General features: G+C 41.7%; 1 protein-coding gene across 2 annotated transcripts in view; it reads left to right on the forward strand.

Annotated features, from left to right (window-relative positions):
• FYN (FYN proto-oncogene, Src family tyrosine kinase) overlaps positions 1-27,628 on the forward strand; it is a 137,863-nt gene that overhangs the window by 57,555 nt on the left and 52,680 nt on the right. For both annotated transcript variants that reach the window (XM_058802855.1, XM_058802856.1), the window contains exons 2-3: positions 2,285-2,355; positions 26,027-26,161. The gene's annotated coding sequence lies outside the window, so the exon portion shown is untranslated. The remainder of the gene's footprint in view (positions 1-2,284; positions 2,356-26,026; positions 26,162-27,628) is intronic.

Here is a 27,628-nt window from a genome sequence, read left to right on the forward strand (position 1 = left end):
TTGGTCATACATAGTCTCAGTGAAAGGCTTGGGCCAGGCTCCCTTGGCATGTATTAAAGCAGCAGCATGCTGTAACGTGGAAATGTTACGTGTTACAAGTGGAGCTGTACTCTTGGTCCGTCCTTTCCATCTTTTCCTCCCTGTTACCCTAGAGTCAGCACAGGCTTTATTTTATTTTATTTTATTTTATTTTATTTTATTTTATTTTATTTTATTTTATTTTATTTTATTTTATTTTAATTTTTTATTCTATTCTATTCAGTCACTCACAAGCTTGTCTGAAGAATTTCTCCAGTTTGGTTTAGTCCTGGTTGCTGCACAGGCATTTGTGCTGGGGTGAGAGAGGAAGGGAGCACTGCCAGGGCTGCATCCAGAAGCTCCACACCAGTGCTGGGGGGAGTTCAGCCCCTTTTAGCAGTGGTGCCAGCCCTTGTCTTTCAAGCATTCCTGGGACAAGCAGCATGAAGTACAGAGTTCCCTTATTTGTCACTCCTCTAAGGAAATTTTTAAATCAGTCTCATGGTGTAGAAGAAAATAATGAGCTAATCCTGAGTTGAGGTGCCACTGGATTGTTTTGGACCTGGCTCATTTCTTAAGCTTCTAACTTTTCTGCATGCAGATTTTATCCAATTAGTTCGGAGGCAGAAGTAGACTTTATTGACTTGATGTTTTCTTTCCAGGCCAAATGCCTGGAAGCTAGGGAGGGAAATAGATGGTGCTGGAATAATAACCACCTTCCCTGAGTTTGAGCAAAGCAGTTAAGACCCACTTTTTTTTTTTCAGTGTTTTCATAAACTCTGCCAAGCTGTACAAAAGGTGATGGGAGAGGAGGGGGTGTTCATTTTTTTTCTTTATTCCTTGATATACCCACTCTTTTTCTCAATTGCTAAACAAGGAAAGCAAGCAGAGACGATGCTTACATTTTTGCTTTTCTGTTAGAAAATATCTGTCTCAAAAATCCCTCACAACAGCCTCCTCTGATTTGTAATTTTTTTTCTTTTCTCCCCACCCTGATCCCTCCGCTCAAATGAAGTCTGAGCTTTATAATATCAAATGCCTGCTTGCTAATCAGGACTTAGAGCAATGTGATTCAGTTTCCATGTTTTAGAGGAATATTTATTTGGCTATTCCTTAATAGAAATTCTAATTTCGTAACTGCTTTTTATGTAATGATGACCAGTAAAAATAACTTGATTTAAGAAGCCATTCCCCTTTTGTTTCCTGTTTATGCCTACAGCGTCTTTCAGGAGAGGTGCTGGCACAAGAGTTGCTGTTTCTGCAGCTGAGGCAGGTTTTCATGATCAGTGCAGGGCTCCAAGTCATCTGTGTATAGCTGTGAAGTTACTCCTCCAGCAGTAATTTCACAGATACCTCTCTGGCGAAAAGTTCAGCCACGTACTTGGGGGAGAATGGCACTTAGAAGCAGTTCAAATTTAGTCTGGCTTCACTGGTGTGGCTTCACCTGAAAGTGATGTTCTTCTCCATTTGCTGCACAGTTACCCCTCCCAACCCTGAGCACCAGCAGAATCCTTGCCTCCTCCCTCTTCTAGGAGTTTACAAACTAAATGTTTTAACATCATTGTTAGTCTGTGCTCCATGAGTTATTCTTTCAAAGATTTCGCCTTAAGGGAAAATGAAGCTTAGCTGTCATTTGAAATTTACTCAGGGTCAGCAAAATGATGGCATTTGTCACTTTTGCTCTCCATCTTCTTCAAACGGGCCCCAGTGTGTGTCAAGCTGGATATTGTGTTGGCTTCCTCCTTCTCCCTCTTTGTTCTCCTAGAGAATGCCAAGTAATTAATACAGTCTAAAAATGAAGTGTGGCACAACCCCTTTTTTCCCTTTGTGTTGTTTTCAAACAAGGGGCTGTCATGAACCTACGTGCATCCAATTCCAAAACCAGTTTGTTAAAACAAAATGACTTAGAGATACTGGATTGACCAATTTTTTTAGGGTTGGATGTGAAATAATTGGCACACTTGCTGTGTGCTGCTGTGTGTTTCTTGTTGTTGACCTTGTCTCCCTGAAGTCTGGATAGCCATCATGTCGGTGACAGTGATGTGTCTGAGCAGTCTGAGGGAGTCCTGAAATTATTTTAATATTTTGCATAATACTAGTGGAATTCAGTAATTAGTTGTGAAGGTTCAGATCTAATTGCCTCCTTCCCTAAACCAGGAAAAATGGTGGAAGTTGGTGATAAATGTTAGTAGAGAGAGAAGAAAGTGTCATATAATTTGTGGTGTTCCAGTCACTTATTATTTTTCTCCTTCTCTTTATTTTACAGGGCATGTTTTCAAGCCATTTGTGAGGAAATGTGGTGAATGTAAACTTGCTCTCTTCGGGGGGGAAATTGTGGTAAGTGGTGCTGTCTTGATTAATTTTGGTTTTCAACAAAAATTTCAGAAAGGTTGTTTTAGCTTTCTTCAGTTTTATTTTTTCTTTTATTATTTTTTTTCAGCTCTGGAAAATAAAGAGATATAGTTCATTATATGTGTTCTTTCTCTGGTACAGAGACTTGCAGTATGAGAAGCATTGACAGAGAACAGCATGCTGGGCCTCAGGGCAAGGAATGTGTTTTCATTTGCTCCAGTGGCATCTGCTTATTGTGTTTGTAGCTGTTCCATTCTGCTGAAGAGTGGTTGAGCTAAAACCTGGAGTAGAAGAAATAAAAAGGCCTAATTAAAAAACAAGGGGTACAAAAAAAGCATGCTAGCTGTATAAAAGACCAGGAGAAAGGTAATGCAGAGGGAGTATGTATTTCCCAAAGTGATGGGGGTGTCCAGTCCCTCTACAATCTTTCCATCTCTTCCCAGAATGTCACCCTTGCCATGTGGAACTGGGATGATTTGCTTATGTCTGAGAGATAAGGAGACAGTTAATGTGTGCTATACCAGTTTTCCTATTCCTCCTTTCCATACCAGATGACAAGCTTTGCTGCTTGTCTGACTGTATTGTATGCAACACTTCCAGAGGCATCAGCCTCCAACAGACTTCCCTCAGTGCTCTGGAAATATTACACACCATGTGTCTGTGCTGCTGAGCTGCACCACTCTGAAGTAGGAGGAGAGAGAGAAGAGCAGGAGGTAATTAGTGGCATGTCCCAACTAGAGGGAAGTGATTCAGAGAAAGCCCTTCAAACCTGCAAAAAATGAAGGCTGCAGATCTGGAGCAGTTAGTGGGCCCATCTTGCTTTTCCCCCTAGGAGACCATCAATATACACAGTTCTGGATAGTACCAATCAATCACCCTTGGGAAAAGAAACATGTCAGCAGAAGACTGTGTCCCTGCTTTCCCTTGGCCAAGCAGGGTGTTGGGCTGGTGCTTTTTCTCCAGGCAGAATGTGCAGATTGCAGACAAAAACTGGCTTATTCTCCACTGGCAGAAGACTTAAGAGTCAGATAGCCTGCAGGGTAGAAAACTGAAAATTAAAGACTGGCTCTGTGAGAACACTTGTTCTTTTCTGCCATTTAAAAAACCCTAGATGTTGTTACATCATGTAGAAAGATCTGGATTACCTAGCAGATGTTTAAATGTAGATCACTTACCCCTCTGCAGAACATTTACTTTAAGAGACAGGAAAAGAGGATAGAGAAGCCCAGAAATCCACAAAGAAGCTGGCCAAACACATGAAAAGTCCTGCCCAATTGTACCTGGGTAAACCCTACTGCAGCTCATTCTTTTAAATTATTTTCTCTCCTCTAATCAGCTTTTCTGACAATTGTGTGTGTTGTAAGTTTGCATCTATATCCCTATGAGAAGTAAAAACATTTTTTTAACTAGAATTTGGTTGTAGGGTCACAGATGAGCCACAGATCAGAGCATGAGTTCATTAGTCCATGAGATTTTGTGGTGACTTCCACAAAACTTTGTGACTTTACTACAAAAGAGGGTAGGATCCGTATCTAGTTTTCTTTTTGGTGGCAGTACTGATACTTGATCCTAAAAGTTATCCAGTGTTCTTCCTTACAGGTTTTTGTGGGTTATGACAAAGTTCACAGGTTGAAAGAGAACTATTTAGAAATAGTGATGCTATGCAACACCAAGGAAAAAAAAGTTTATCAGCAGGCCTGGTAGTTGGATGGTTCTGTTCTAATTTCCATTCAAAGATGCTTGTTAAGGTCAGCCTGGTCTCCATGGCTCACCTTAATAAGACATCACAGTTCAGGAGCAGCAAGGAAAAAGTGACAGAAGCATGCTTCTTAGAATCATGGAATAATCCTGGTTGGAAAAAACTGCCACGAATCTCCCAAGAAACTCGTACAAACTGTTGTCTTGTCCAAACTCCCACTTGAAACAGCTCCTATTAGGTCAGGTTGCTCAGGGCCTTGATTTTCAAAATTCAGCTGGCTGGAAACTTTACAGCCCTTCTGGGCATCTGGGCATTATGTCTGACCATCCTCAGAGTGAAAAAGGTGCTTTCTTCTTGCTTCTTGCTGTTGTTTGCTGTCTGTCAGTGCAAACTCTGCATCTTCTCTGCCTGTGAGAGGGAACTCTTGAAGGAGATCTCAAAATCAGGAAAGTTGCTTCACATGGCTCCGTGGAAATTGGTGTCATGCAGATGCAGTAAACTTGCTAGGAGGGACAAAAACCCAATGACAATCTGGTTCACAGAGGCTCTACTTGGGCAATGTTTCTCAACCTATAGTTGATGTTCAGACTCAAAGAGCATGGCTGCTTGACTTGGTTGAATTTTGAAATGTGGAAAAGGATTAGCTGACAAACTGAAAACTGCCAGCTTTCCTCACTTGCTTATAGTGATGTAAATCAATGAAAAGAAGCACTTCTCACTGCTGGGTTGTAAACATCCAGGAATTTTTTCAAGCCAGTCTGGAGCTTGGTTTGTGCTCCAGGATTTTGCTCTAAAATTTGTTTTCCTGCAGCCATTAAGATACATAAACAGAGTGCAAATTTTCTTTGTTTTCACAGCTGTTCTTTTCATGCTTCCCACTTCAAACTGTTGGCAATATCTTATTTTGAGGTAGAATAATCAGGGACCTTGATTTTCTCATATGTGAGGATCTCTGAAATATCTCTTACCCTACTATATGTTTGCCTGTGGCATTACAAATTCCCAGGGAGCTTAAAAATAATTGCAGAAAATGTAATGACAAAGAAACAGTTTTGCCCAGCCTCTGTCCCTAACCTACTGAATCCAAGAAGTACTGGACATGAAGAGGACGTTTTGAATTTATCTTGACATAGCTCAGAGGCTCAGCAGTTATTTGTTCATCTTCTATCAAAGTCCTAGAAAAGGTCATGCAGCCTCTAGATCAAAAACTCATAATGGATTTAAGAGCTGATTAGAGACATATACTTGAATGCTGGGAGGGGAATCTTGGCTGAATTTAAAACTCCCTCAGCTGAGCTGATGACAGTGAGAAGACCCTTCATTTGATGGGATTTCTGTGAAGCAGCCTCGTGGTTGCCAGAGCAGATATTCGTGTGGCACTGTAGGTTGACCGTGGCGTGTCACGGAGCAGCCACCCTTCCACATCACAAGGGGTCACAAGAAGCCTGACTGATGTAGGACAGAAAACCTTGGGGTGATCTCTCTTGTATTTTTTCCCACAGTCACAATGCTCTTTGACAGTCCACACTATCCTTGAAACTCTTGCCTTTCATAACATTTTTTGTATTTCTATGCATGACTTACGCTGTACAGTTTGGGGTGCTGTCCCTGGTTACAGCCATCACGATCAGGGGAGGATGAAGCTGTGAAGTGAACTGAGGGAGTGCTGTACCATAAACCTGACCTGCATCTTTCTGCACCAGGTGTGCAGGTGAGCATTCATCCATTTTCTATAGAATCGCTCTTCCTAGAAAAGCTGTGAATGCTTCAAACACAGGCTTTGATGTTGAATGTGTATCTCAGAGCCTGGGAGTCCGTGGCTCTTTTCCCTCTGAATTTAGACAGGGATACCTTCCCAGTTTGAGGGCTTTTTGATGTTTCAACTGAAATCTGAGAAGCTTTGCTTTTATTTGCACACTTCTCTGTAGACTAGAAGCAACTGCACATCTTAAACAATGGATTCAGTTTTTATATGAGTAGCTCAAGATAGATATATCAAGGAAAATTTGGATTTCTGCTAATACATTCATCTGCTATTTTGGGTTTTCTTCCCCCCTATTAGAAGAGTCAGATTTTTCTTCTCTCTTTATTAAAAAAAAAATTAGCATGTAATGGCTGCTTTGATTTTAAGAAATTGCCTAAAACCAAATTTTATATATTTATATAAGAAATTATATATAACCATCTTTATATGTAGTAAATTTGTTTGCCTTTAGAAAGGCTGTGATGCCCTGTGCATTCCTGGGTGTCCAATTTGTATGGTACAATTATTTATACCCCTGATGTCTATCAAAAATGCTATTGAACTTCTCTTGGTAATTCTTCACACCTGTCAGGTTTCTGACAGAAAGTGTTATAGAGCAACTATGTATTATCTGTGCTCTCACTACAGAAATAAGCTGCTGGGGCTTTATTACCTGTATTCTACCATACCCACAAGAGGATTTGCTTGAGTCATTAGCTGTTCTCTGTAATTAGGGCTGACCTGGTGCATTTTGGTCCTATTTCTAGCAGCTTTTAGTTTTCTGAAGTCATTCATTTGGGCACTGATGTGCCCGAGTAGTGTTCTTCTGTTGCTTATCTTCATTATCCCTTCCTGTGGGCTGAAGATTATCTTTCTCCTTAGGAAGGAAAGTGTGGGAAATGCTTGAATATTTTGATGTATTTGAGGCTTACAAAGATTTGCTATGCTATGCTTGTAATTCCTTCAGTTGTAGTCTGTTTCTCCCAGTCAAATCCATTCAGAAGATGTGAATGCTGATGCTGCTGGGTGTAGTAAATGTTAAATCTGGTCCATAAGATTTCTGAGGAATGTGGTTTTCCCCCTGTCCAGAACTGCATATGTCCAGTCCCAACCAGATTGGATTTAGTCTGCTCTCTGTGAAACATTGTTACACTTGTGTTCATTTTATTAAATCAGATAACCCTACACAGCAAGGTTATGCTCCAGTCTCCTGCAGAAGAGATCTCTGTGTCTCAGACTCTGTCATTTTCATACATTTCACTGGTAATTCATTTAATATAGCTTTTTGTCCCATCTCCCCCAGCCCCTCCCTGCACAAAGTTTGAGGTGATCCAATTGTTGGAATTACTCAGCAAAAGAGAGTTGATCTGTGGGCCTTCTATGTGGATGTCTGTCCTGCTATAGCCACTGGAGAAGATATAGGGAAAGACAGGTAAAACAGCAGATGGAACAGAGCACTTCACACAAGAGAGCTGCATTTCCCAGCCCTCTTGGCTGGCTCAATGGCAAAGATGTTTGCAGTGGGTCACGATGTTACAGCAGCTTGAATATCCATGATAGGGTTTAGCAAGTGCTAAATTGGTTGTGTTTGTTTTTTTTATTGGTTTTTTTTTTTTTTTAATATAGATAATAAGCCTTCCAGCTGCTCTGTTAAAAGAAAAACATTACATTTTGAAAATTCAGATGTTGCATTAGGGGGTGTTACATCAGTGTTGCTCTGTTCTGTATGTGCCTTGGTGCAGTTGATACAAAAGCTCTTGTTCCATCACTCAGGCATGTTTCACACCTTATGTTCCCCTTCCTCTCCTGCAGAGAACTGGATGCAAACACCTATACAGGGCCGTGCCACCCCTCAGGAGCTCAGAATTAGCTGTGGAGCAGCCTTGCAGCTCTGTCTCATGGCCAGCTCTGATCACTCACAGCAAAACCGCAGCTTCAAGCAGGCAGGCGCCACCCAACTGGTCGTGGGATCCTGGAGCATTGTAGGTGGGATCTCCAGGGAAATTAGTTGCTAGGAAGCATCACCTCCTTAGTGAGCTCATGCAAATTAAGGTTTAGTTTTTCCAGAGGTTAGTAATTTAGTCATGTTTGGGAGTTTTTTGCAGAGATCAAAACACAAAGATTTTGCCTTGACACTTTGCAAGTTTATGGTCCAAATCACAAAACCTCTCGAGCTGTTCAAGGAGAGACCAGAAGCTTTTCGCATGAATAAATCACTCCAGTTTCCCATGCCTTGCTTCAGAATTAGCTTGAAAAATTTTGGCTGACGTCATGCCAAAAATCCAAAACAGCAACAAAGCAAGGGGGAAAAAAAGCCTCCCAGCAGACACCCAGCATGGAAAATATTGCCAAACTTGGGTCTGTTTGTGCCAAGTTTATAATCAGGCAGCAACAGGGTCTTAGTGTAGGCAATGCTCTCAATCCACAGCTAATGAGCCCTGCAGTGTAGCGAGTGAGGAACACTGTAGAGAGAGCCTGCATAATGCTGTGTGCAAGACATAGATCATATCTGGGAATAAAAAGAAAGGAGAACATGACCTCTGGGCATCAGATAAGGCCATTTCTGTGGATATTACTCTTACTAAAGGAATAAGTGTTGTAATGACAAATAGATCTATAGGTAGAGTATAAGGCATGTGGGCAGATGTAGATTTTCCTGACCTAAATGTGCTGTATTTTCCAGTCCCAGCCACAGCACTGCTTTTCTTCTCTATTTCTTTTATGAAATACAGGAGGAGGGAGATGGTTAAAGTAATTTTCTCAGCATTAATTCTGCCTCATCAATACTTCATGAATTTAATAGATTTTACAGTCATTTGGGAGACTATTTTATCAGCCAGGTTCAGTGGAGGTTGCTGAAACTAAGTGGAGGACAGAATGCATGTGTGTGTGATACAGGGTGCTGTGGTATCAGGATTTAATTATTATGGGATTTGCTTAGGAGATTTCTCTGTGCTATTTGTGAAGCTTTATGTTGGGCACTAAATACATTGCACATAGGCAAGTGATCTCTTCAATAAGAGTTTGGCATGGATCTCCAGGTACAAGTGTGTCTGTTTCCACCTCATAGCATAAGCACACTGATCTAGTTCTTCATCTCTCATTACATCTGCCTCTCATTTAAATGCTCATCTGACACAAATTTAATGAAACTGCATATAAAGGATCATGAAGAGGAGGAGAGATCTCATTGCAGATTACTAAAGCTGAATATTTTTGGACATTGAGTTATTTATATTATCATTCTGCTAAGCTCAAAGATAAAAGAAAGCCTTGGATGCAATCCAGAAAAATCAAGAACAGAAAGCAGTGTAAAGATGATGCATTAATGCGTGTCTTGAGAATGCCTGCAGTGCTGTATCCCAATACCCATGCCAAAATAAAAGTTAAGATAGGTGGCTCCTGAAGGCCAGTGCTCAGTGATGGGGGAGATTACTTGAGGTGTCACACTCCATTAGCTGAGGTAGAAAACTCTGTTAGGGAGTTTACCACATCATTCTGCCCTGCTAGCAATGGGCAACAACATTCCTGTGCTCCAAGGGGTCCTCTGCAGCCTCCACTGGTCTGGAATAGTCAGCTCTTCCCAAGACATTTTATCAGGCAACCCACTGGGGGTGATTTTTAGAAAATATCCAGTGAGCTTAAATTCATGACAACTTTGTGTTCGTGTTAGCTCTGAAAACCTCAGAGGTTTATACAACCTTCTCATAAATAGCATTTTGTCCTGGTGACCTTTATACCTGTTCAGCACCCACCTATAGGAGTCTACCTAATATAGAAAGTCATATTGCTGCTATTGTTTTTAAGAAGAAAAAATAATAAAAGATTCAACTGTGTAAATGTCATTGCTGCCCAGCCTGTTTAGTATTAGAAGGCAGGGAGAAGTCTGCTTTGAGATTTTCCCTCTGGCAAAAGCTTGAAAAGCTTTGAATATTGTGCACATCCTTGATCGTGTCATGCAGTGGTAGTAGTGAAAAATACAAAATCTACTGTCTCATTCTGCTAGGGTTGTGAATGCTATGCTGAGTGCTGAGCACTGGTCTTTCTAATCCGACAAGGGGGTGTTGAATCCTGTAACAACCTTCCAGGAATGCTGTGACAGTGCTGCCATGATGGGAACGTGGTGGGATGGCTTGCATGACTGGAGTGCTGCAATGGATGGCTACAAGCTCTTCAGAAGGGACAGGGAAGGAGAGGAGGCTTTGTGAATTAGGGAGCTTTCAGACTGTGTAGGGTTGAGGACAGTGACAGGAGGCTCAGAGGGGACCTTATCACTCTCTGAAACCACCTTAAAGGAGGTTGTAGCCAGGTGGGGGGTCAGCCTCTTCTTCCAGGCAACCAGCCATAGGATGAGAGGACACAGCCTTAAGCTGCACCAAGGGAGCTTTAGGTTGGACATTAGGAAGAATTTCTTCACAGAAAGGGTGACTGAGCATGGGAGTGGGCTGGAGTCACAGTCTCTGGTGGTGTTTAAGGACACACATGGCACACTTAGTGCCATGGTCTAGCTGACCGTGATGGTTCTTGGTCATAGGTTTGACTCAACAATCTCAGAGGTCTTTTCCAACCTAAGCGATTTCAAGCCTGTGTGATTCTGTGATTCTATGATTTCAGACAGCATTGATTTACTGGCATAAGTTTTGTGCTGTTATTTAGTTGAACTGCATTTCTTACCTTCTATTTTGTTTTATGCAAAATCATAACTAAAGGTAGTGACTTTACAGGCAGAAGGATAAAAATAGCACAAGATACTTTAGATTCTTTGTGAAATTATTAGTTAAAAATAAACATAGGTGTTAAATGGGATCTGAAATGTTAACTGCTTTGATCCCTGGTTAACAGACATTCCCATTCATGCAGTTAAGATGCTACATAGAAAGAAGACTCTATGTGAACAAAACTTCAGTTGTACACTATGGAAACAGGGGTTTGGGTCTTCTCCTGTCCTGTTTTGCTGCTTATCAAAAGTTAAAAGTTTGTCTTTTTCTTCAGTGGAAACTTACACCAAATTGAAGTACAGTATGCTTTAAGCTAGTGATTTCATCAGTCACCAGCATCTGTTTCTGAGGGGTGCTGAGTCTGGTTAGCTGTAATTGGACAGAATCATCAGTCTGGGGAAGTCGTCATTTTCCATTATATTTGTTGCCTGTGCGTGACACTTAAGAGTTTTTGTCCATTTTTCCTCCTCTTCTAATTCCTCAATATTAGGGAATTAGTGTCTCTCTGCATACCATTTACTATCAAACATAATCCCCTTTCCCCCTATTTCCTTCCATTTACATCCTTTGATGAGAAATATTTAGGCCACTACATGTCTTTATTCTTGTCAGACAGAGGTTGATGAAAGATCTGTTACAGGAAATTCTGCTCTATCTATAGAACAAGGCATCTCAAAATACATGCTTAGACATATAGAAAGCAGAGACTGACAGCTGATAGATGCTGTAGACTTCTCTTTGTTTTCTACCATGGTCATATGCCAAATGTGTCAAAACCCAGGGAAACAAATTTGTATACAAGTGAAGGGGCATATTTTTTTGGCAGGGACAACAATGCAATATCCACTGTCCTATTTTGGAGATACCCATTATGACCATTTTGGTGTCTGCTAAATGCCTTTGTGGAAGCCCAAGATCATTCCATTTGCTTTTTTAAATGTTTTTTCTCTTAAGTTTTGCCCTCTAACTGACTGTAATTACACCGGGAGGCTTAGTTTGGGTTTTAACCACTGGCTTTCCTGTATGTCATTAGATAGTGTTGGGGGATTTTCAGGCACAGTTGTAAACTACAGTGTATGTCTTCATTTTCTTTTTTAGGTTAGACTGTTTATAAGCCAAGTGTTTCAGATGACAGAGAGAGAGCACTAATCAAAGCTGACAAAGCAGAAGGAAAGCCTGTGTTGAGCTACGAGGCAGTTTGCAACAGCCTTTCCCTCACCCCAAGGAAATAAGAGCATGCTGAAGACACAAGCTGCACTGCTAGTGTAAAACAGAATTCTCACATGTTGGTACTAACATACTCACCATTTCTGTGTTAGTGCAGCATGTGCCTTCCATGTGTGTGTCACCCTGTACACGTGGTGGGCTCTTATCCAGACATCTAACACATCTTGCAGCACTGTGCAAGGGGACTGTGTATTACATAGCAGGCAAAAAGCAGCCCAGCTTGAAAACACTTCAGAAGGTGGATGGATGTTGGGAAGAGCTCTGAAGAAGGAGCTCTGTTTCCAGGCAGAGGGGGGAAGCACTGGAGCTGCTTGCTGTGCACAGCCAGTGGTCTTTGGGAAGAACTCATGTTCATATTGGGTTTGTGAGTTTGCTTTACCATCCAGTTTAGGTCCCTTAACTTGCGCCTGCTTTTATCTCTACTTTTCTGCATGTGTGATCTGGGTGAATGTATGTGAGACCTGAATTTTAAATTTTGAAACAGACCTGTTACTCTGGTGTTGCAAGACCCCTTTTATATCACTTCTAAGTTTGCAGAAATCAAAAGAAAATTATGGAGTTTGTTTTGAGGCATGTATTTGAGACAGCACTGAAAGTCATTTGTATTCTTCTAATTGCTGTATGAAGTATTTCTGTTAGCATCAATAATTTCTATTACTGTATTAAATATTTCCCTGGTTGTGCTTCTGATTAAAGAAATAAAAAATTCCTAAGCTGTCACTTTTGACCACCTCTTCTTCTCTAAGAAAACTCTTGCTCAATACTATGAGAGTCCAATCCCATTCCAGGCCACCATCCTGCTTCAGGAGGAGCTGTAAGAGTGCTGCTGTGTGGAGAATTTTTGTGTCAAGTTACCAACACTGTTCTGCTTCCACTGTGACCAGCAATTCTCAGGCTATTTTTTTTTTTTTGCCCAGAATATTTTTCTTTTTTTTTGAAGCTGCTCATGAATGTATTCAATGGCTTCCTATGCTCTTTTGAATCTCTTATGTCTGGGATAAATTCCAGGACCTTTATGGTATGGCTTTAGGCTCCACTGAGTTGGAGATGCTTTTACTTGTCACCCAGACAAGAACTGTCCTTAACTATTTAACCCAAGAAAGTAAAAGAAAAACAAACAAAACAACAACAACAAAAAGTAAATTAACAATTCAAAATATAAAACCATTTACCTGTACTAGAGTGGAGGAAGAAGACACCCTAGGCACAGCTGGCAATTAGTTGTATATTTTCTTCAGGTTTTTAACCAGCTCTCAGAGAAATATGGTTTTTGATGGACAGATCTCTAATGATAGTGGACAGTGAAAGCAGCAAATTTAATATGCTCTGCAAGTCAGAGATGGTTGAAGTACCAGAAAACTGTGAAAGTCTGAGAAAAATGCCCTTGGAGCTTGCTTTGTCTGCTCACAACTTGCCCTTTCTTGTATTTAACCAGTTTGAGTCAAGGTTGTCTGCTCTAGGCTCCTGTGTCAGTGGAGTGGGGGAGTGTGAAGGGAGCTAGTTTGTAAATATATTTTTTTTTCTTTTTTCTTTTATTTTTAACCCAGAACACATGAACAAAACAACAGGCTGTATGCCAGTTGAAATCATGGTGGCTGATGCAAAGTGTCAAAGTAGGTGCTGTCAGAAATCTGTTCTTGGTTAGTTTGGCAAGGCATAAACTAGTAAGTAACTCTCCAGAGGTACTTCTGTGATTATGTGGCAGGTAATGACACATTTCCTGTGTTAACAAGCTTGACTGTGGCTTGCTTGACATGTCCAACACCTCCAATTAAACTTTAATTTACAGAAATAATTCCTTCTGACATTGCATGTTAGTACTCTGCAAGAGTCTGGAAACATCTAAGCCATCCTAATCCATTTATTAAATTTTATAGGTGTTGCTTATCTTATGGTTTAACAAAATCTTGAGAAATAGGATTCTTCAATGGAGCCCAGTTAAATCTTTTGCAAGGACTGCTAAAGCTTGCAAATAGAAGAAACTGGAACTGCAGATAATTTAAATCTGTATTATCTCATCAGTGGGTAATTTCCAAACCCCACTTATTATGTAAATGTATTCAGTAAGCAGAAGAAGGAATAAGTATGTGAGAAATCATACTTTTATGTGCTGTAAGTCATCTCACCTGTGTTATGTTTGTTCTGGGTGAAAAGCAGTGTCTGACTGTGACTGGGAGCCTCTCCAGGGATCTCATCCTCAAATCTGCAATGCTGTGATTTACAGGAACAGCCTTGTGATGCTTCTTGAACCTTTTGGAGCTTCCTGTTTCTTTCTTATTTTTTCCAGGACTAATGTAATTTTAGCTACTTCTTAGCAATTAGATTAGGTACAGGCAATTTCCTTGTAAAATTGCCTGAGCAGGTTCTTCCATAAACTGTAATAAACTTGCTGTGGCTCAGCAACGTTTGGCAGAACAATTAAACTGGACTTCAGTGCCACAAATAGGTATGTAGCTAAAAACCACAGATCTCCTCAGGTGCTTGTTTGAGTTTCTATAAACATAGTCTCTGTCATGGCCATATGTGCCTTCTATTTATGGCTTCTGCGGCAGTCTGTGCATCATTCACTCTGGAAAATCATGTTTTAAGTACATTGGAAGATAAAGCCCTTGCACCTCTTATCCCTCAAATGTGCCAACATTAGATGGTTTCAATTTGTGCCATGTGTGTCTTTGGTGTTTGTGTTGGAATAACACTTTTAAAACAATACCCTTAAATGTTCAGGGACCTTAAGACAGAGGAAAGAGAGCAGAAATTTCATAAAATCAAGACTCACCTTTGTGAGCATCTTTCCACATAAGCCTGAGAACTGTACAAACCTGACAATTTCTTTTTCATGCAAGGGCTGTATTGATTTTGTGCAGCATGACATGTTCTGCTAGGTCTTTGTGCAAAAGAAACTGTGCTAACCTCCTGCCCCTTCCCCTACCAACCTCATCACTTTCTGACTGCATGTGTCTGGTGCCCCTGCAGCCATCCCCATAAACACAAATAACCCTTTAAACATCATTTCTCAAGCGTTTTCCTCTCCGTTTCAGAGAGCACAGAGAAAGCAGTGTCCCTGCTCACACAGAGACGTACCATTACATTTCCAGCCAGTAGTCTGAGTGCTAAAAAGAAAGAAACCTCACCCATGGGTAATTAGTACTGTGTGTGTAGTTAATCGATTTAAAATTAAATGCCACTGGTGCTGCTGAAAGGTCGTGCTAGGTTTTGGTATTGCTTTGAAAAAAAATCTGGTTTGGTGAAGATGTCTCTGAGAAGGAATATTGGTTTTTGTGCACTGCCTGTGACAAAAGAGAAGCTGGGGGTGCAGTTTCCACAAAGGATTCTGTAAATTTTATTATCACCTAGATTGTGGGGTTTGTGTGTTGATTTTAAGAGAGAAGCCCTTCAGTGTAAGGAAGTGGCTGTATCTTCTTACTCACAGCAAAAGGAGCTTGTGTGCCAGCAGTCTTGTGGGTGAGATAGGAACCTCATCTCCTGCTTCCTAGGCCATCATCCTCATCATTAGATGATTTTGCCTCCCAGGCAGACTGATTACTTCATGTTTTCATTCATTAATGATTTATCAGACAGCTCCTCCCCTAAAGGCTCATCTCCTCTGTTATACTCACAGCCCACACGCAACCAGCAGCACGTAGCTGCCAGCTGGCACTCTGGCTTTGGGAGAGCAAGCTGCTGGTAGCCCTTTCCACATCTCCTGCTGCGTCTCCTCCCCTCCCTTCCCAGCTGCTCAGCTCACCTGCCTGCTCATTGGTGGCCTTTTAGGGTGCACCAAAGCCATGAAATGTCCCTGTGTCTGTCCTCCTATGCCATCTCTCCAATCTGGTTGCTTAATGTGATTTTCACAAATATTTTTTCAATTATATAAAAATGGAAAGAGAGATGAGTTGACCCCACCTGTAATGCAGCCACACTTGTGTCTTTGTTATAGAAAGAGTGGCCTCTCATTTTGGTGAGAGGCTTTGCTCAGTGGTGACTTAGATTTTAGCAGAGAGGTGGGAGTGCTGGGGAGGGACTGAGCGGGCTGTGTCTGTGAGCAGGAAGGTGTGGGTTGGCAGCAGTTTTGGGTTTTGCTATCAGGTGCTTGGCACAACAGTTCTGTTGAAATCCCTCTCCAGTTGTCTGTGTGAGAGAGTGATTTTTATCACATTGCTAAAGATTAACTCTATTCTCAATCTCTGTTCTGCTCTGAGGAATCAGGCATGCTCTAAGGTCTGGGAAAGAGAGTCCAAATGAACTCTCATGATGAAAGGGGGGGAAATCCAGAATTGTTTGCTGCTGTCCAACTTGTCCTCTGCAGGCAAGTGGTTACTGAGAGCAGTGAGAGCAAGGGCTGCAGAACAGGAAGAAAAAAATATAAGCTAGGAGGAAAGGAATAAATGAAACTCCCTTGAGTAATTTATACATTAATGTATAACTTTGGAGTGCTTAATCTATCTACTCTTGGCAAGTGGTGACTGATAACTAATTTTCTCTCTTACCTCTCCCACACCCTCCCAGCATCTTCAGAAAGGACATGTGACAGGAATAATAAATCTCATTATTTTAACAGGCTAAAATGGAAATTATGGATTAAAAGTCCTGTGGATGCCTCAGTAGAGAGAAACTAACTGTTCCTAGGATGCCTAAAGTATATTTTCATTTGCACTGGTTTTGAGATCTTTCTGAATTATTCAGGGCTCTCCACTTACCTCTTTGGTACAACACTTCAAAGTAAACCAGTGTTAAAGGCATCAGTGTCCAATTGAGCAGCTCTCTTGCTTGAGGGTAGCTAGAGCCTGAGACTGCTCAGGCTGTGGGGGGAGTCTGGATCTAAATCTAGATTGGATTATCTTTTACTCTAGGTCTCTGATTTGGAACTTTGTGCTACTATTTTAGTCAGGGAGATGGAAGGTGAAGGGAAGTTCAGGCTGACACACAGTGGTGCTGCAAGACTGATCAGTTTGGATGGATTTGACTTTGGAGCTGAGAGAGGTGTGTGAGACCAGCAGCTGGTTGTGTTCTTTGTGCAGCCAGGTGTCTGAAAAACCAGTGTCAGCTCTGAGGGTGTAGGAACCCTTGCAGCTCTGTGTCAGAGGAGGATTCAGGGCTCTCACAGAGAGGGTGGAAGACCATGGCAGTTCTCTGCTTACACCGGCTGAGGGAAAAGTGCTTTGTACGTGACTCAGGTCAGAACTGGGGGAAAACCAAGAACAACAGCAAGTAATTTATTTCCAGGGGTAGTCTGTGAGCAGAGCAGGGACTTGGGGCATGGCTCTTGCAAGCCTCTGGACCAAGGACACAGCCCATTGCATCCTTGCTGTGAGATTGGTGCATCCCAGAACTGTGGGTGAGGATGGCAACCAAGATGGATAAAGCACTTCATGTGTTAGCAGGTGTGTCAAAGCTTCTTCAGGTCTCTCAGTAAAACCTGTCAGACCTGGCACACAGCTGTCACTGAGCTAAGGGCTTCTTGCCTGATGAGATTTCCATCAGAAAGCTGAGTGTAAGATTACAGCAGCTGACTACTTCATTCTCTGTTCTCTGGATGTAGGGTGTGCATAGGATGCATTAAGTGTGCAAGAAGTTGCTATAGTGCAAAGAGTGTGCGCTGAACTTCCCCCTAGAGCTAACTGTCTGGGGTAAAGCACAGTTTACCAAGCAGTTGTTTGGTTTTTCCTTGCATTCCATCTCTTAGCTTTACCACTTGGATTGGAGCACAGGACATAAAAAAGAGGGAATCTGAACCACACATTTTCTCTGCAAAGTGTGTACTACACTTTTGTTACTTTACTGAATTGTTGCCTTTGTCTCTGTCTTGTAAAAGGAGTGAGAGGAGGATTTTTGTAAGTGCAGCAGGTCCTCACATGACCTGGCAGAATCCCAAACTGCTGCAGTTCAAAAGGGTGTCTGGAAATCATCTACTCCAACCCTCTGCTCAAACCAGGGCCAATTTAAAAGTTGGTGTCTCAGAGTCATATCCAGATGGGGTTAGGATATCTTCAGCAATGGAGACTCCACAGCCTCTCTGTGCTGAACACCTGTGCCAGTGTTCAGCACCCTCACAGTACAAGAGGGTTTTTTTCATGTTTAAACAGCATTTCCTGTACTTTGTGTCCATCACCAGTTACTGGAAACCACTGCAAGGTCTTGCCTTGTCTCATTTACTGCCTTCCTTGAGGTATTTATACACATTAAAAGAGCCTCCTCTTCTCCAGGCTGAAGAGTCCCAGCTGTCTCAGCCTTTCCTTATAGGATGGATGGTCTAAAATCTTAACTGTCTTTGTGGCCCTTTTACTGGATCTGCTCAAATAAGTTCATATCTCTTCTGTACAAGGGAACCCAAATTTTCAAGGATCCCTAAATTGAATCCAGCACTCCAGTCATGTCTTACCAGTGCTGAATACAGGGGAAGGATCATATTTCTCAACCTGCTGGAAGTGCTTTTTCTGCTGCAAGCCAGGAAGCTGATGGCCACCTTTGTCATGCCATAAGGGAGCATTGTTGGATTGTGTTCAGCTTAGTTTCCCCTGGAACACTCGGATTTTCTCCTGCAGTGCTGCTTTCAAGCTGGTCAGCTCTGGATTGCCTGAACCCTGCTGATCCAGGTTGGCATTTTCAGCTTTTTCTCATGTTTAATGTGTCTGTGCAGCTATTTCTTTGTGCAGACTATTTGGTCATTTTACATAATTACACTGTTGAACTAATTAAACTATCATCCTGAAATCGTGTCCTGTGGAAAGCAGCTCACAAAACAAGGCTCAGTGAGGCTTGCACCAAAAAGGAACATGCAACCCACCTAATGTATTGGGGTTTATTTCCTCCCTTTTTCTCACGCTTAAATGTAAAATAAGCATTATACTGAAGGAGCCAGGCAAAGGCTAATTTGCCTCATTTGAATGTGAAAAGGAGCCCACATCCTTCCTGTGCCCTGCAAAGAATGCAGAAAGACTTTACAGAGAAAACAGATGTACTAATATGTATCACTCGTTGGGGGCAGGGGGAATCCAGGGTGCTGCCATCACAGCAGTGCTGAACTTACAGGAAAACAAAAGCACCAGCATACAAAATATAGTTCTGGGAAGCTGACAAGGCTGGGGACCCTTTTCTTTTGCTTATATTTATGCTCCTGGCATCAGAAAAATATATATATACAGAAGGAAACATGGAGCCTCATTTTTCATGCTTCATCTTCGGGGAAGATGATTAAGTGCCCAAATGCAAACAAAAAGCAGAGGCTCCAGCCCAGGCATAGGGAAATCTGCATTTCAGAGACAGTATTGCCTCACCAGGAGAATACACTACTGACATCATATACAAAACAAACATAACTTTTGGAAGTATCCCTTGATTTCATTTGTGTTTTAAATACCTCTCTAACATGTAAATATGAAAGAGTTTGTCCTCTTAGCGCACAAAAAATGCAGGATACAGTGGGGAGTTTTAATGGTTTGATGGTTTTCAGCATGAGAGATAGAGAACAAATGAACTGAGATGTTATTTTTACAGCTATTCAGAGTTCTGTCCTTTCCTGACCCATCTGTTTATGCCTTTCCAAGAACTTTGGCATTGAGCAGTCAGCACTGACTGGTCAGCTTGTGAATTTGCTGGTGTTCATAACTTACCAAATTCAACAACTTGCCTGATACAGATTTGGCCCTGTAGCAGTATAGAGTCTCTTGCCAGCTTTTAGCTTGCAGACTGGAGGCAGTAGCATGTGGCAATTTATAATTTATTATATACATAATTTATAATTTTTTATATACATGTATTGTCAGTCCCAGTAATAAATAGGAGAATGCTTTAAAGTTTTCTCTTAAAAGGCTACCTCAGACTTCCTAAATTAAAAACTGGTTTTCCAAAAGCAGAGAAGTGAAGTGTAGCAGTTACTCAGATGTCTTTGTTCAGCAGTGGTAGCTGAGCAACATCCATGGGTAGGTGCGGCGCTTAGTGAAGATGTTGTGTTCTTTTCTCTAAATGCAGCACAATGGACATTTTCTTGCAGTCTGCAGTACTGAGGTTCACTTCAAATTGACACTTCCTCCTCTTTCTACTGTTTGCAACTTTGGAAAGTGTTCTTTATTCACAGGAGTTTTAAATCTATAGCACTGACATAAAAATATCCAGCCATGGATAAGACAGGCTTAATAACCTTGAAAAGAGAAATTTTAGCCTGCTCACATCAATCACTTAGATGAACATGAATGGAGCACAATAGCTTGAGGTGTTTGAGTTGCAGTTTAAGTGCTGGCTTGTTTTGTACAATCAGGGTAAATAAAATCTTGGCCTTGAACTGGTATCTGTGTATTGGAACAAACATCTCAATGCAGTACACTGCAGAAGGAAGGAAGCAGAAGAGAAATTAGATCACTTTCCTGCATTATTTCTTGTAAGTGTAGTCTTCTTATGTATGGAACACACATTTCCTGTTGTAAAAATATTGCAACAGCCTGCAGTACACAAACAACAAATAATCTGCTGTCACTGAAAACTGGAGTCAGAGGAGCAGGTTTAGAAGGAAGTATTGGAAGACTGCAGATGATTGGATCTCTCATGCTCTGAAAAGATAGTGAGTGTGAACTACATAACCACTACATGCTGTGGTTGTCCTAACAAGCACAGCTCTACATTGTGGAAGAAATAATAGACTGACTCTTCACACAAATGGCAGTGTAAAGGTATGAGTGCATTTGGTTCTTGCTTTTTGTTTCGTATCATATGTGCATTTAGACAGAACCATGTGAGTATCTTAATCCCCTCTTCATGTGCCTTGATCCTGCTTCCTTTATCTCTGTCTGCAGTAGTGTGGGTTTGTACCCATATTTCACACGTTCTCTCACAGCACCATCAAGTCCCAGCTGCATGAACTGCACCGGCTGTGTTTTGTGATAGGAATCACAGAGGTAAGAATCCAGTTCAGTAATAGAATCACCAATCACAGAATTGTTTGCATTGGAAGAACATTTAAAGTTCACCTACTCCAACACTCTTGCCCAGGACAGGGACACCTGCCACTAGACCATGTTACTCAAAGCCCCATCCAACCTGACATTAAACATTTCCAGCAACAGGACACCTTCTGACTTATACAGGCAGTCTGTTCCAGTGTCTCACCTTCCTCACTGTAAGACATTTCTTCCCATATTCAGTTTAAATCTACCCTTTTTCAGTTGAAAACTGAAATTTTTTTTAAAGTCACTACAAGTCCTGGTAAAGAGTTTCTCTTCATGTTTCTTGTAAGCTTCCTTTGAGACTAAGGTCTTCCTGGACTCTTCTCCATGCTGAACAACCCCAAGTCTCTCAGCCTGTCTACATAGCAGAGGTGTTCTGTCCCTATAATCATCTTTATGGCCCTCGTTTGGACCTGGACCTGTTCCAACAAGTCCAAGGTCTGGTGCTGTGGATCCCAGAGCTGGATGCAGAACTCCTGGTGGGATATTACAAGAGCAGAGTAAAAGGACAGAATCACCTCCCTTGACCTGCTGGCCGCATGGCTTTTGTTGCAGCCCAGGAACTAGCTGGTTTTCTGGGCTGGAGTCCCATGTTGCCAGCTCATATCCAATTTTTCATCCACCTGCACCCCCAAGTACTTCTCCACTGGGCTTCTTTCAGTTCCTTCATCCCCCAGTCTGTACAGATGCTGGTGATTGCCCTGACCCATGTGCAGGACCTTGCACTTGGCCTAGTTGAATTTCACAAGGTTTGCACAGTCCCACCTGTCAAACCTGTCAGGGTCCCTCTGGATGACATCCCTTCCCTTTCGCGTGTCAGTGGCACCACTTAGCTCAGTGTCATCCCCAAGCTTGCTGAGAGTGCGCTCAATCTCACTGCCTATGCCATTAATAAAGATCTTGAACAAGGTAGGCTTAGATGAGATATGAGGAAGAAATTCTTCCCTGTGAGGGTTGTGAGGCATTGGAACAGGTTGCCCAGAGAAATTGTGGATGCCCCATCCCTGGAAATGTTCAAGGCAAGGATGGGTGGGGTTGCTGGAACAAGATGGTCTTTAAGGTCCCTTCCAACCCAAACCACTCCATGATTTTATAACTAAATTGTATATAATTCCTGATGATTGGTGACCTTAAAATCCTTATTGCCTGAGCCTTGTGATGCTGCTGCAGGTCCCTGCACAGAGTAAAAGATTCTGCAGCTTCTGATGCTCAGCCAAGCTGTGGACCGCAGCTTGTGGCCACATTCTGGGGGCAGGTCACATAAAGGGCGGTAGACAAAGGACAAAAGTCTGCTGCTACTTTGTGTAGGGGTGGTTTAATGTTCCACATCAAGCAGCTTCAGTGGCTCTTGCACATGACCAGTCTTCTCTCAGACCACACTTTCTATGGAAAGTTACCATTAAAAATGGTATTCTTCATCTGTCTCTCAGTCGTGGTCAGGTAACAGACGCAGGCTTTTATTGTGGTAGAGTGACCCACACAAGTAGCTGCAGAAGAGCAAAGTGAGAATCCTCACAAGACTTTCTCTTCCTGGAAACACTCCAGGCACACAGAAAGGGGAAGCCTTAAGTATCTCATCTGTTTTTTGTGTTAAACCATTGCAGACAATCTTTCTGTATGGACTGATGGGGGAGGAGCTGGAGGACTGGGAGAAAAGAAAAACTAAATAGCAGAGCTAGAAGCTGTTCTTAGGAGAGGCAGTAAAAGGGAGAGGAGGAAATGAGCTTGAGATCTTCTTTTTTGGTTTTTTTTTTATTGTATAAAGTTGAGGGACCAGCCACGTTCAACCCTGGTATTTTCCCTGGTGAGTTCTGAAAAACTGTATCACTGATGTGTGTGTCTTCCTCTTTTTACAGAAGTAATTTCAGGAGCGGCATCACTAGGAGGAGAAGAAGATCTTTAGCTCGGTCTTTTATTCTCAGGATAGACATTGTGGAATCCTTGATCTGGTTTCCTACCATAATTCATCTTTCTTATGGAAAAAATATCCCCAGCTTCTCTTCTTGTTGTCCTTGGGCAGAAAAAAGTTAGTGTTGTCTCAACGTTCTCTGACTTCAAACTATGCAGCCCCAGAGCGTGCTAGAGCTTGGATATTTAAGTGAGTGGCAAGGCAGGAAGGTGTAGTCCTGACAATTATATTGAGAGCACGTCCAAATTTTAGAAGTATGTGAGAAAGGGAAGAAGAGTACTTTACATTAAGTAGAGGGAGCTATGTTAGGAACTCTTTTGAATATACTGTGGTCACAAAAGACTGTTTGAACAGCCATTAAGCTGTTCCTGGGGTTTTAAATTAATACTTCCTATAGGACAGATGTTTCATGCATGTTATGTGCAGAGAGCCAATGATATACATAAGTTGTGTAAATTTAAGCTATGAATGAAATGCTGTGTATGCATACAAATGCTAGTTTAGGAATGTTTTCCTTGGTTCTCCCTTTCTTAGCATGTATCAGTATTGCTGCTGGGAGGTGGGCATGTTGTTTGGCTGGGGTTTGGGTTGTGCTTTGTTTCCTCTCATTGTTTTCTTCAGTGAGGAAAGGAGATTGGATAAAACTCTTTTCTGGTCTCTGTTGACATCAGCACATTCGATCTGCCTGCGTCCAAAAGAATTATGTCAAAGCAATTGCCTGCATTTGTTCCTTAGCGTGTTCTCCAGCAGCACTGTCACTCGAGGGTCAGACTGGAATACATTAAACTGGAATTGGGGCAGAAACTGCAGCCAGCCTCAGGTCAATGATGCCTCTTGAGATTTGTGAAAGTGACACTTCTGGGGTTCATTGCATTAAATTCCATAGCATTTCTGTGTCTAGTCTGGGTGAATTACAAAGGCAGATGGGATGGTTACTTTCACATTCCCCTATTTAATTCTGTGTCTGTGTGTCTAGAATAAAAGGAAAAGCCTTGCATCTGATTTATTTTGCAATATTTCAAAAAAAAGATTTTTTTTTTTAAATCCATGTATTAAAGCTCTTTACTTCTATGTAGTTTTTAATGTTTATAGTTAGGAAGATTATCACAGTTACTTCATCTGTAAAATTCTATTTCTGGAGTCTGGCCTATGTGATCCTTGGTACATCTTTTGACAGAAGCCTTTACAATGTTTAAAAACACAGTTGCATGTGTGCTTAACAGGACATCCTCATGCTGTAGGATGTAGCTGGGGTTGTGCCAGAGGGAGAGGGGGAAAAATATATCCAGGAGGACAGGAAGTATAAAGATACATAAATGCACAATTCAAACTGTACTTTTGCAGGCTCTGATTCATGTTTTATTAGTAGCTCTGAAACCTTGTCCTCGATCAGCTTTCCCTAAACTTCTGCTCTGTTAGTGTCTAAGGAGTTGCCAGTCAGAGTTTTGAGCTGACTGTTGACAGGAACTGTTGGTAGGAATGCTGGATATGGCAGAGCTGAAGCAGTGGGGTGTGAATGCACGTACACATACATGTACATACACACCACACTTGGACAGGCCTTTTTCCTCACTAAAATTTTTACAATCTTTCTTGCTGTGATTCACTCTGCAGAAGCTTTGTACTACGTGTTTACTGAAGACAGGATCTTTCTTTTATGTTTGTGACATATGACCAAGATTTTACTATGCTGTGCATGCTGTGTTTTAGCAGGCATCACTTACTGAGCATAACCAAAAGTTTGAAAAACACATTTTTTCCACCTGTTTAACATAAAAATAACTGTAGAACCGCAATTAAATTTAATTAGATGTTTGTATGAAATAACGCCTTCTAAATCTCTGGAGTGGCATATGTGAACTAGTCCCAAGTTCAAGTAATTGAGATTATTTTATCTGTTTTATTTGCAGAATTTACACTGCAGCATTCAGTCATAAATGAGTTCATTCCAGAAGCTTAAAATGAGATGATGCCAGCAACTGGCACAAATCAAACACTTCCAGCCTTCCCACTCCTGCACATTGATAGGATTAATACTTTCTGGCCAAAGGCCCAGGTTAAGACAGACAGCATGCACAAAAGCTTGTGCTGCCTCCTTAAAAAACACCAAATTTAAATATTGGCAGGCTGTGAGATGAAGCAAATTCAGTCACCAGGGCCCCACAGCTGAACACATGGTCCTCAGGAACCCAAATGCCCAACCCCAGCCTTGGGACAGATAGCTAAAAGCTTTCTTGGCAGCACCCAGTTCCCTCAGCATGCAGAAAGGGAAGGAGGAGACAGGTAGATGCTCTGAGTGACCTGGGAGGTTCCTGCAGGAGTAGTGTTCATATCCATTCATTCTGCATAAAGGATTTCCATGAAGAAGGTAGCTAGTCCCCTAGTTCATGCTAAAAGGGTGAATTTGGGAGAGGAAATACCAGTGAGGGATGGAGGACTCTTTTCCACAGCATGATTCTCTGAGGTCACCTTCTGTGACCGGGTGCTGCTGGGATGAGATCCCAGCCAGATCCCCGGGACAAGGTCCCAGTGGCACGCAGCAGATGAAGTGAATTGCTGAAACAAGGAGTCACCAGTGCTTTCTCAGTGGCAGAGTCGTAACAACACCTATCTGTTTCCTAAAAGTGGTTTCCTTGGCATCTCAGTGTGAGGAGCTTTGTACAGTGAGGTTTTGTACACAGCCAGGTCCTGGGAATTGAGGCTTCCTGCAGAAGGTGAATGGTTGGGCATCATCCGTACTTAAGTGGCACCTCATCCCCCAAAGCCTGGGGTTTCTCCAGAGGTGTTTTGTAAGCTGTGAGCAGGAAGGCTGCCAGGATTAATACCCTGAGAGGAGAAGGAATGTTTCTTGGTGGCAGCACAGAGCACAGTGTGGTGCAGTGGCCACTCAGCTCACGTGCAGGAGCTCCTGCTTTGTAGCAATTAACCCAAGCCGTGTGGGCACACGTCCTTCTTGAATCAAGCGCGGTTGCTTTCTCAACTTTGCAGAAGTGGGCAGTACCTCATAACCTGTGGTGCAAAGGGTTAATTACTGGTTAATTTGCTATAACACACCATTGCTGAACAAGCAGAACAAACTTGCCTGTTCACAGCCTGGATTGGAATAATTTCCAGTCCTGATGTAATTTCTACCTTTGCTAGATCAGAGCCTGCTGTTATCAAATTTATTCAGTGTAAGAATACTGCTATACCATGAACAAAACAACAAAATTCCCTCTAAGATTTTTGTTTATAGCGAAGCCTTCTGTAGCCCAGTGTTTCCAGTTATTTAATTTCTCCTCCCTGAACACTCTGCCAGTTTTTCCAACAGTAAAATGGAGCGGCAGAACCTGATACGTTATTCACGGAGCAGAGGAACAAGAACCAAACACAGCGTCACCGTAACCTACCTACTCATCTTTTGATTTTCATTTGTTTGTACAGCTGAGGCTCGCATTAGCCCTTTTGGCCACAGCCTTGCGAGGGGAATTCATGTCGAGCTGATTGCTTCCCAGGACCCCTGGTCTCACATTCAGTCTGTGCTTCGGAGGATAGAGTCCTCTCTCTCCCTCTCATCCTGTAAGTATGGCCTGGATTCTTCATTCTCATAAGGGGATTTTGTACTTGGCCATATTAACACCTAAACTGGTTTCTGCCATTTTTCTACAGACCCCAGTTGCTCTCTGTCAGGCTTGTTCTTTTGTGGTTTGTTTTCTAACATTCCTAGTCTCATGACTAACCACAATGACTTAACTTTAATCCGGGTCACTGGTAAGGCTATTAAATAGTAAAGGGATGATCACCAATGCCTGTGGAATCCAACAGGAACCCATTTGTTTGCTAATAAATAGTTTCCAATTTACAGTTCCACTTTGGTTTCCTTAATTTAGCAGCTTTTTAATGCTTCTGATATGACTGTGGACTCAAAAGTGACTTCAGTATAAAATAGGTTCAAGGTTTTAGCCTGATCTTATACGGTGCTCTCCACCAATGGAGTCCTGTTCTCCCTGTACAGATGGAGACATTCCATGTAGGCTTCAAAGCATTCATAAAGATATTCTACAGAACTAGTCAAATGACTTAGGTTTGCAATACTGTTAATGATGCTGCCTTTATAGGTGTACTTGTAATTTTTGCAAGAAATTGCATCAAATTAGTTTGACAGGATCTATTTTCCTTAAAGCCAAGTTAATTGACTTTAATTACAGAGCTTTGAAAAAAGTTATTAATTGAGACCAATGCTGGTTGTTCTATGCTCTGCAAAATACTGGAGACTCATCCAAGTGGCCTGTAATTACTTTCTACCCTTCTCAAATAGTAGCCCAGTATGAGCCTTCTGCCTGTCCTTGGTCCTTCCCCAAAGGCCAAGAACTGCTTTAGATGCAGTAGCAGCTCCAAGGCTGCCTCTGTAAACCTTCTGAGACAAGTTTATTTCTAGCAACTAATCTGAATCACCCAGAATCGTTTATCTACTGCTTAACATCCCCTCTCCAGGGGCTGCTGTGGTGGGAAGCTATTTCATTATCATCATCATAAACAGATCATCCAGCCTTTTACCTGTGTGCTAATCGAAAACATTTACTGAATAACTTCTGCTGCTGTCACATTGTAATGAACGTTTGTACATTTTTTATTGTTCGAGATTCAACTTTCATAATCTGCTTTAAAAAATTTAAAATGTATTTCTGATTTTATGTGCTGCCTTTTTTTTCTAGTATCTTCTTGATTCCTGTATATAATCTTTATTTTAGCTTTTTTTGCTACTTATTATCTCTTCCTCTTTCCCCTTTCATGTTCTAGTTTTCTATATAACATTTTATATGTTTTTTCACTTCCCTGATAAACCCAGCTGTTGGGTTTTTCTCGTTGTGTGTTATTTTTATCTAGCCCATTTCCATGGTTGTAACAGTGTAGGCATTTAGGAAATGTCTTAAACTGCTTGCAGATGTCAGCAACTTTCTGTATGTTCTGCCTTCAGCCTGATTTGACTCCCATTTGCTCTAGTTTTGTGAAATTGCTTCTCAGAAAGCATACCACTAGATTTTC

The sequence above is a fragment of the Ammospiza caudacuta genome, chromosome 3 (assembly GCF_027887145.1).
Source record: "Ammospiza caudacuta isolate bAmmCau1 chromosome 3, bAmmCau1.pri, whole genome shotgun sequence".
Lineage (NCBI taxonomy): Eukaryota > Metazoa > Chordata > Aves > Passeriformes > Passerellidae > Ammospiza > Ammospiza caudacuta.